The sequence below is a fragment of the Myotis yumanensis genome, unplaced genomic scaffold, assembly GCF_028538775.1.
Source record: "Myotis yumanensis isolate MYYU_CA2020_CCGP unplaced genomic scaffold, mMyoYum1.0.hap1 SCAF_9, whole genome shotgun sequence".
NCBI lineage: Eukaryota > Metazoa > Chordata > Mammalia > Chiroptera > Vespertilionidae > Myotis > Myotis yumanensis.
The window spans coordinates 5,440,345-5,450,404 of record NW_027223760.1 but is presented as its reverse complement, the minus strand read 5'-3'; positions in this window follow the sequence as shown (position 1 = coordinate 5,450,404).

Genomic DNA, 10,060 nt, shown 5'->3' with positions numbered 1-10,060 from the left:
TCTTTTATTTTGGGAAATACCACTAATACTTCTTATAAGAATACAGAGATGAATTTCACTTTTTGGTAAAACTACAAGACGATTTTGGAGCTTGTCTTGGTCTACCCCTAAGATCTCTCCCATTTCTCCGGAAAGCTTTGTTAATGTAAAAACATTGAAACCTGTAAAGAATTTTTGTGAGTTTATTTGAGCCAAACTGTCAACAGTTGCTGGGAAGCAGTATCTCAATGAATTGGGATAGTGCTCCAGAGAATGGCAGGCTTTCATCTATTTTTATACATTGCAATCAAAGGAGGGGACATAGGTGGGTTACATGAATTCCATTGGTGACAGATTAGAGAGGAAGGAGAAAGCAAAAGGGGGTGCAGGGGGTAGGGGGAGGGGAACACTTGGGATTGGATAAAAAGTAAAATGATAGACACATACTTAGGTGGATGCAGGATAGTCAACAATTAACATGATAACAATAACAATGAAGGACCCCAAGGGGTCCGAAAAAAAGGAAGTTACCAGTTACCCAGACATTTCAAGGGAATGTTATCATAGACACAAAAAGACAGATAGGCTCAGTGAAGGTAAAGGTTGACCTTGTCAGTGAAGATACAAGCCTAGGAGGTAACTACCCACCCTAACTGCTTTTAGTTAAAGTTTAATTTCAGACCATTTTTTTGTGGTTACTTTAGGTCTCTGAGTTTGCAGGCCTTCCCTGAGTTTGTCAGGTTAGTATGTGGCCCCTTTCGTCCACACATCCCCCTTCTGGTCATAAATCAATCCAAAGGATACATCCATGACCAACATTTTGGTTGGATAATGGAGTCCCAGGGTGCTAGGAAGGCTTATTCCCAGGATGTGTCAGTGTCAGCATGTCTTGCTGAACAGGGTGGACCACTAGGGATGGGGCGAGATCATAACCTTAGATGGCACTTAAGGTCGAATTGTTATTTTTTTTTTTTAAAAAAGCAGGTGAATGGGAGGCAGTCAGATCCTGTATGTCCTTGTTAAAAAGTATTCTGAATTATTTCTAATTTCTTTGAGTCACCATGATGCAAGCCTTTTTGCTGTTTGTCAAGTTTTGTTTTTCTGCATCTAGTATAACAATATACCAGGAACAAGAGTAACAATAATAAACCAGTAACACTGATTAGGAACAGAAAATGTCTAATATTAGAGAAGGAAGAATCTGAAGAGGCTATTATTATCCAGAAGTTCCAATTTTTCTTTTGGCCAGTTAATTTAGCTTATTCCTATATTTAGTCAATATTCATTAAAAATATTCATCTAGATTAGACCCATATATAATTCTACCAGGGGAATTATTAGGGAGGTGTTCTTGGAGAGGTTAGTTCAAGATAGGTCCTTTATAATAGATGTACCAAAGCTTATATTGATAGTGGAAGACCACCAGTGCGTGGCCAAGAAAATATTAACTTCATTATCATAGCTGATAATCAGAATATCACTATCTAGTAGGTGGGTAAGATTAGCAGGTACCCAAGTTAAATTTTTTCATGTCCAATAGGGGAAGGGATCTAGGGAGACAGATATTGTTTCCACTAGGAAATCATAAGGAGGATAATAGCAATATAAAAATAATATTATAATCAATAACAATTAGGCGATATAAGAACAAGGTTTGAGCAGCATCAATTTGTGAGCATACGGGCCTTGTTGATGTCTTGGGATGGCTGTCTACCTCCTCCATAGTTAGCAACTTCTCATTTTTGAGATGAAGGTGAGTGTCAGAGACAGGGGAAAATGTCCATTCGTGGTTAAGTACCTGTTAAGATAAGGTCCCTTTAACACTGTTGGAGAGAGTCTTTCATTAATGTGTTTCCCAACGGACAAAAATCTCCAGTTGCTATAGTCTTTGAATCTTTTTATCATGGGAGTACTTTGAAATGAATGTTATTAATTTGTTAGTTCCTACAATGCAGAATGTCTGCTTTTTAGTTTTCCTTATATTTGGGGAACAAAATATTAAAAAATTAACAATATTTTAAACAGTCATGAGAATAATTATTTTTAATTCATTTAATCCCATAATTATTTTGTTTATTCTAATTATTTGCCAGTAGCTTTTTCGAATTCAGTTATTTCTTGAAGTTCTATAAATTGTCATCCAGTTCAAAGACATGACCTGCTTAGAAGTGTACAAGTTAGAGTAGGTCAGAGTCCTTTTTAGTCCTTCTAAAGACATAATATACCTGTAAATGCATCAGAGTAAAGCAACACCTGTCTATGAATGACAAAATTTAAAAGTGGCATGGTTATAGATTTGATTATAATGGAAAAAACCTTTGATAAAAAATGCTTTGCTTTTCTGTAAGATATAACATTCCAAGACAACAATTTCTTGATGAACAATAATTACTGTAAAATGGCATAGGGAAAAACATAAAATTTGTATATATTTAGGTTCAATATATAATTTCAGCATATAAAGAATAATAAGGCCCTAACCGGTTTGGCTCAGTGGATAGAGTGTCGGCCTGCGGAATCAAGGGTCTCAGGTTCGATTCCGGTCAAGGGCATGTACCTTGGTTGCGGGCACATCCCCTGTGGGGAGTGTGCAGGAGGCAGCTGATCGATGTTTCTCTCTCATTGATGTTTCTAACTCTCTATCCCTCTCCTTTCCTTTCTGTAAAAAATCAACAAAATATTTAAAAAAAAAAAAAAAGAATATGTCAGAAGAAACCAAGATGGCGGCATAGGTAAACACCAGAAATTGCTGCCTCCCACAACAACTTCAAAAATACAACGAAAAGACAAAACGGACATCATCCAGAACTACAGGAAGGCTGGCTGAGTGGAAATTCTACAACTAGAAGGAAAGAGAAAAGCACACCGAGACTCAGAGGAGCTGCGGACGTAAAGTGCAGAGGTACGGAGGATTGAGCATGCGAGGAAAGGGACTGGCACCTGAGGACGCGGCTGTCTTTTTGAATCTGGAGGGAGTCACAAGCTCCTGACTGCTCTGAACTCAGGTTCTGGGAAGTCTCTGGGGACCCAGGACTCATACGGTGAGAAACTGGACTGTCTGGCAGCAGGCAGAACTTGGAACTTGAGGGTGGCTTTCCCTCAGAGATGCTTGCAGCAATTACCAGGACACTGAGACATGGGGCCCCGTAGGGCAGGGCTGAGGATCAGCCATAGCTGCTTACTCTGCCCTGTTGATTCCCTGAGACCCCGCCCAACCCAGGCTGCGGCAGAAGCTTTTGCATATGAATGCCCTGGCCCTTTTCAACCTGAAAATTACCTAACAAATTGCAGCTGGGCCAGACAGACCCAGAACTTCCAAGAGAAGGCCCAAGTCCCCACAGCAGCTTGCATTGCTTCACAGCTGGGCCTCATCTGGGCACCTCCAAACCCCAAAAAAGGAAGGGGAATCTGCAGATCTCTTCATAGCTCCTGCTGGGTAGCCTCAGGCAGAGGCTAAATTAGCACCTCTTTAGAGATCCAAGAGCCAGTGTACTCAGTGGTCAGAGTGGGACCATCCAGATTACAACTCCTCAGATCCATAAGGGACACACTCAGGGGGCAGACTCAGTGAGCACCAAAGCCCCACTGAAGCAAGTCTTGCCCCAGAAGGGTGTCTTCAGCACAGAAGTTCTCCCACTGCAGACACAGCTGATTCTCACTGCCAATTGGCCTGGAGGTCAATTCCTCCCAGTGATACCTACAACAATCAAGGCATAACTACAACAAGACTGTGCACAAAGCCCACAAGGGGGTGCACCAAGAGTGTCCACCTCAGGTAACTGGGGAGGCTGAGCCACTGGGCCCTATAGGACACCTAGCACACAAAGCCACTCTAGCAACACAGGGAAGCATAAAAAATGCTGAGACAAAGAAACAGGTCAGAAATGACAGAAATGGAGGAAAGCAAACGACTGGATATAGAGTTCAAAACCACGTTTATAAGGTTTTTCAAGAATTTTATGGAAACTGCCGATAAATTTAGTGAGACCCTGGAGGATATGAAAAAAGATCAACTAGAAATTAAGCATACACTGACTGAAATAAAGAATAATATACAGAGATGCAACAGCAGACAAGAGGATCCCAAGAATCAAGTCAAAGATTTGAAGTACGAAGAAACAAAAAATACCCAACCGGAAAAGCAAAAAGAAAAAAGAATCCAAAAATCTGAAAATAGTGTAAGGAGCCTCTGGGACAACTTCAAGCATACCAACATTAGAATTATAGGGGTGCTAGAAGAAGTGAGAGGGCAAGATATTGAAAACCTATTTGAAGAAATAATGACAGAAAACTTCCCCTACCTGGTGAAAGAAATAGACTTACAGGTCCAGGAAGCGCAGAGAACCCCAAAATAAAGGAATCCAAAGAGGACCACACCAAGACACATCATCATTAAAATGCCAAGAGCAAAAGACAAAGAGAGAATCTTAAAAGCAGCAAGAGAAAAACAGTCAGTTACCTACAAGGGAGTACCCATACGGCTGTCAGCTGATTTCTCAATAGAAACCATGCAGGACAGAAGAGTGTGGCAAAAAATATTCAAAGTGATGAATAGCAAGAACCTACAACCAAGATTACTTTATCCAGCAAAGCTATCATTCAGAATTGAAGGTCAGATAAAGAGCTTCACAGATAAGAAAAAGCTAAAGGAGTTCATCACCACCAAACCAGCATTATATGAAATGCTGAAAGGTATACTTTAAGAAGAGGAAAAAGAAAAGGAACTCTTACCATTTGCCACAGCATGGATGGAACTGGAGAGCATTATGCTAAGTGAAATAAGCCAGTCAGAGAAGGATAAATACCACATGATCTCACTCATTTGTGGAATATAATGAACAACATAAACTGATGAACAAGAACTGATCCAGAGATGGAGAGGCATTGATTGGACTGTCGGGCCTTGGAGGGAAGGTAGGAGAGGGTGGGGGTAAGGGGGAAAGATCAACCAAAGGACTTATATGCAAGCATATAGGCCTAACCAATGGACATGGACAACAGGGGGCAGGGAGGGCATGAGCGAGGGTGGGGTGGTGGGGGGTAACGTGAGGATAAGGACACATATGTAATATCTTAATCAATAAAAAATATATTAAAAAAAAGAATAATATGTCAGATTTTAAAACGTGGCACATGGCTTATTTCAAATGGTGTATTAAACATTGAAAATAATTTATAAACCCCTAATATGTGAAACACAAATATCCAGAGTATTAATGGCAGATGCATAGAATTATCACTTCTGGCTTGTCTGGTGTCTCTGCCTGAACACACACTATACCTGAAAGTTTCCTGTTTGAACTTGGCTCTGAATCTTTGCAAGTTTCTTTCTGAAGCGATTTTCTGAAAAGATTTCTATAATCATTTTAATAAAACATCTACACTAATAAAAGACAAACATGCAAATTGACTGTACTTTCACCATGCCTTAAGCCAAGCCCACCAGCCAATCAGTGATTGTATGCAAATCAACCCAACCAAGATGGCGGCCAGCAGCCATGGAGCTGGAGTGAGCAAAAGGCTTGCTTGCTCCAGTGATGGAGGAAGCCAAACTTCCCGGCCCCCTGTTGCCTCTTCTCAAGGCAACAAAGTTTCAATTATAGAAGGTAAATAAAACCCAGATACCGCTTCCAGTCGCCATGGCCATGGAGCTGGAGCAATTAAAAGAAAAAAAAGGAAAGGCTGGGAGCTTCGGTTGCCGAGGGCTTGGTAAGCCTCAAAACAGCCATCAGCCCCTCACCCAGGCTGGCCAGGCACCCCAGTGGGGACCCCCACCCTGAAGGGGTTGTGTGCAACCTGAAAACAGCCCTCAACCGCTCACCCAGGCTGGCCAGGCACCCCAGTGGGGATCCCCACCCTGAAGGGGCTATGGGCAGCCTGAAAACAGCCCTCAGCTGCTCACCCAGGCTGGCCAGGCACCCCAGTGGGGACCCCCACCTTAAAGGGACTGTGGACAGCCTGAAAACAGCCCTCAGCCCCTCACCCAGGCTGGCCAGGCACCCCAGTGGAGACGCCCACCCGGAAGGGGGTGTGGGAAGCCTTAAAATGGCCCTCAGCCCCTCACCAGGCTGGCCAGGTACCCCAGCCGGACCCCCACCCTGAAACAAGACACCCTTCAGGGCAAACGAGCCAGTCCCCATCCATGCACTAGGCCTTTATTCTATATAATAAAAGAGTAATATGCAAACTGACCGTAACAGCAGAACGACTGGGAATGACTGGTCACTATGACACACACTGACCACCAGGGGGAAGATGCTCAATGCAGGAGCTGCCCTCTGGTGGTCAGTGTGCTCCCACAGGCGGAGCTCTGCTCAGCCACAAGCCAGGCTGATGGCTGCCAGCACAGTGGTGGTGGTAGGAGCCTCTCCTGCCTCCTCAGCAGTGCTAAGGATATCTGACTGCAGCTTAGGCCTGCTCCCTGCTGGCAAGTGGACATCCCTGGAGGGCTGCCGGGCTGCCAGAGGGATGTCTGACTGCCAGCTTGGGCCCGATCCCCCAGGGAGCAGGCCTAAGCCAGCAGGTGGACATCCTTCGAGGGGTCCCAGACTGCAAGAGGCCATAGGCCAGGCTAAGGGACCCCCCCTGAGTGCACAAATTTTTGTGCACTGGGCCTCTAATATGTGTATAAATAGAACACTATTAATTTTTATTTGACACAGCTTCCCACATGATTTCAAGTACATTAAATTGGCCTAATTTAGTTCAAACATATTTCTCCTGAGAATAAATCCTTGAGTTATTACAGGGCCCATTAGAATGACTCAAAGTCATCTCTCAGTTAAAGTCTTAACATTTTAACTTTGGAAAGATTGTCAAATATACTTAACCAAAAATATTATATCATAAACTCTTTGTAAATCTAGGATAAAACATATATTTTATGGTAATAACTCTAAAAGATATATTTAGTCAAACTGAAACTGGTTTTTAATATTAAAAATTTGGTTCAGACCACAGAATTCTGCTTAATTTATAAGTATTTGGTATTTTTTTAATCAGGCCAATAAACTATTATATCCTAGTAATGACATTTGGAAGCTGAAAATTTACCACACATAATACACAAACACATACCATACAAAGACCATACATATAAAGACTACATCATAATTCGAATTACTAGTTTTTTCAGAGAAAATGCAAGAATTATTTTTCTCAAAAATGAATTTCAATACTTCATTCCTTTTATTATCATAACCATATAACTTTTCACAACTTAATTCTTAGAAGCCTCAAATTTTAGATAGTAAGTTAAGTACTTAGCATTTCTCAGATTAGTAATACATTCATATTTTTAAAGATATATTTCAAATAAAATACAAGACATATTCAATTAATAGATTCAAACCTATCCTCTGCATTATCCATACAAGGCAAACTCAGATTAATTACTGTTTCAGTATCCTGTTACTTCAAAATACCTAGGTATTATTTTGACTATTATTATTATTATTATTTTACTATCTAACCCAGCAATGCTGCAAAGCTTTTAAGTTACCAGTTAAGCCTCTGAGGCTGGAGAAAAGGTGGAGGAGGGAAAGGAGCAGGCCCTGCAGCCTCTTCTAGGAATGCAGTTTCCAGGCCCCCAGCCTCTTGCATTTAAAACTGCCACATTTTTCCTTAGAGATAACATGCTAAAGTTTGGGTATAATGAGTTCAGTTTCTGGTAGTATCAGGACTGTTAAGTAAAGAAACTGTTCTTTGGAAAGGGAGGCGGGGAGAATGCTAGCCTTGGGATCTAAAGGCTCAGAGAGGGGTCCCTTCGTTTTTCTCTGTGACCCATATGCTCCTCTTCTTGTCCATATTGTTGTGGCCTCTGTTTCTGGCCCTCGGGGCCAGCCCTTCCCTGGGCCACTTGTTTTACAGTTGTGAGCATCATGTTAGCTTTCTGTTTCTGCCTCTCTCATCTCTACATACATAGACCTTCTGAGCCTCTTTTAACAGTTCTTCTTCACTTCTATCTTTCCACTTCTCTAACTTTTGTAGTTTTCTTAAAATTTCAGGCCAACTATTGGTGACAAAATATAATTTTAATATCCCTTGGCCCAATGGGTCCTCGGGGCCTGGCCCAGAGTACTTTCTCATTTGATCTTTTAGTCTTGGTAAATTCGGAAGGCCCTTCTTCTTTGCCTTGCTGAATATTAAAGTCTTTATTTAGGTTCTGAGATCAGGGAACTGCTTCCCTAGTCCCTTAAATTATTAGTTCTCTGGTATCTCTCATGTGTCCCCTACAGCCTTATTATGGTCCCACTAGGGCTTCCAGGTTTGGAAATGTTACATCTTCTGGAAGCACTCTAGGGCCAGCCAGTTGCTCCCTCTCCCAGGTAGCCATAGCCCACCTTCGAATCATTCCCGTTTCTTCTCCTGAGAATAGTATTCTCAAGATAGACATTAACTCGGTCCATGTATACACTGTGGGCCTAAAAATGGGTCTAGCTGGTCAGCTAAGCCACATGGGCTTTCAGCAGAGGCTTTAACTTCATTTTTTTTTTTAACAGGAATAACTCACAGGCTTATTTTTCTTTTAAAATGGGAGTGCCTTCCTTCCCGCTACTATTTCTCCAGCCTGCAGAGCTGATCCTTCTAGGAAAAAGACATGGGGGGTTTAGAAGGTTTTATTTCCCATATTTTTCTTTCTGAGTAGACTGTAATAACATGAAATTTAAAAAACAGAAACAAACAAGTATTTTTTTAAAAAAAACCCTACAGTAAATAAATGAGTACTTTCAAAAGGATGGACTGGGACATTAGCCTTAGAATCGTAGAATCTTAATCAGCACAGAAAAATAACCTTTGGTTCTGAGTGGCACAAAGCCCACACAACTCAGAGACAGAAGATTTCCTATGTTCATAAAATGGCAAAGAGTGAATTATGTTAGCAAAGAACATTAGTAACCAAAGTTACATTACAGACACACAGACAAAAAGTCTCTTAAAATTCAAACCCTGAATTTCTGACTGTTGATGTCTTAAAGTTGCTGCAATCCCTGCTACATGTTCAGCCTGCCAACAAACAACTGGGCCCCCTGCAAAGTGGGATGTGCCCCATCTTTAAACAGATTGATCCAAACAATAAAGACATAAAACATTAACAGAAATATTCTTATACTAGAGGCCCAGTGCACAAAAATTTGTGCACTTGAGGGGGGGTCCCTCAGCCCTACCTGTGCCCTCTCGCAGTCTGGGACCCCTCAGGGGATGACCACCTGCTGGCTTAGGCCTGCTCCCCAGGGGATTGGGCATAAGCTGGCAATCAGACATCCCTCTGGCAGCCCGGCAGCCCTCGGGGGATGTCCACTTGCCAGTGGGGAGCAGACCTAAGCTGCAGTTGAACATCCTTAGCTCTGCTGAGGAGGCAGGAGAGGCTCCCACCACCACCACTGTACTGGCAGCTGTCAGCCTGGCTTGTGGCTGAGAACAGCTCCCCCATGTGGGAGCGCACTGACCACCAGAGGGCAGCTCCTGCATTGAGCATGCTGCAGTGGTCAGTATGTGTCATAGTGACCAGTCATTTCTAGTCTTTCTGCCGTTAGGGTCAGTTTGCATAGTACCCTTTTACTATATAGGATAGAGGCCTGTTGCACGGGTGGGGGGCAGCTGGTTTGCCCTGAAGGGTGTCCCGGATCAGTTTGGGGGTCCCACTTGGGTTCCTGGCCAGCCTGGGTGAGGGGCTGATGGCTGTTTTCAGGCTGGCTGGTGACTGAAGCTCCCAGCGTCTCCTTTTTACTTTTTTTTTTAAATTCTGGGATTTATTTACCTTCTATAATTGAAACTTTGTTGCTGTCACTGCTCTGAGGCCAGGGCCTGCTGAAAACAGGTATCTTGGGTTTGTTTAGCTTCTATAATTGAAACTATGCTGCCGTCACTGGAGCTAAGAGCCTGCTCCAGCTCCATGGCCACAGGCGCTGAAAGCAGATATCTGGGGTTTGTTTAGCTTCTATAATTGAAACTTAGTTGCTTTCAGAGCTCAGAGCCGGACTGAGGCAGGCAGGGAACCTTGGCTTCCTCCATCACTGGAGCAAGCAAACCTCCTGCTCGCTTCAGCTGCGTGGCTGCCGGCCGCCATCTTGGTTGGCAG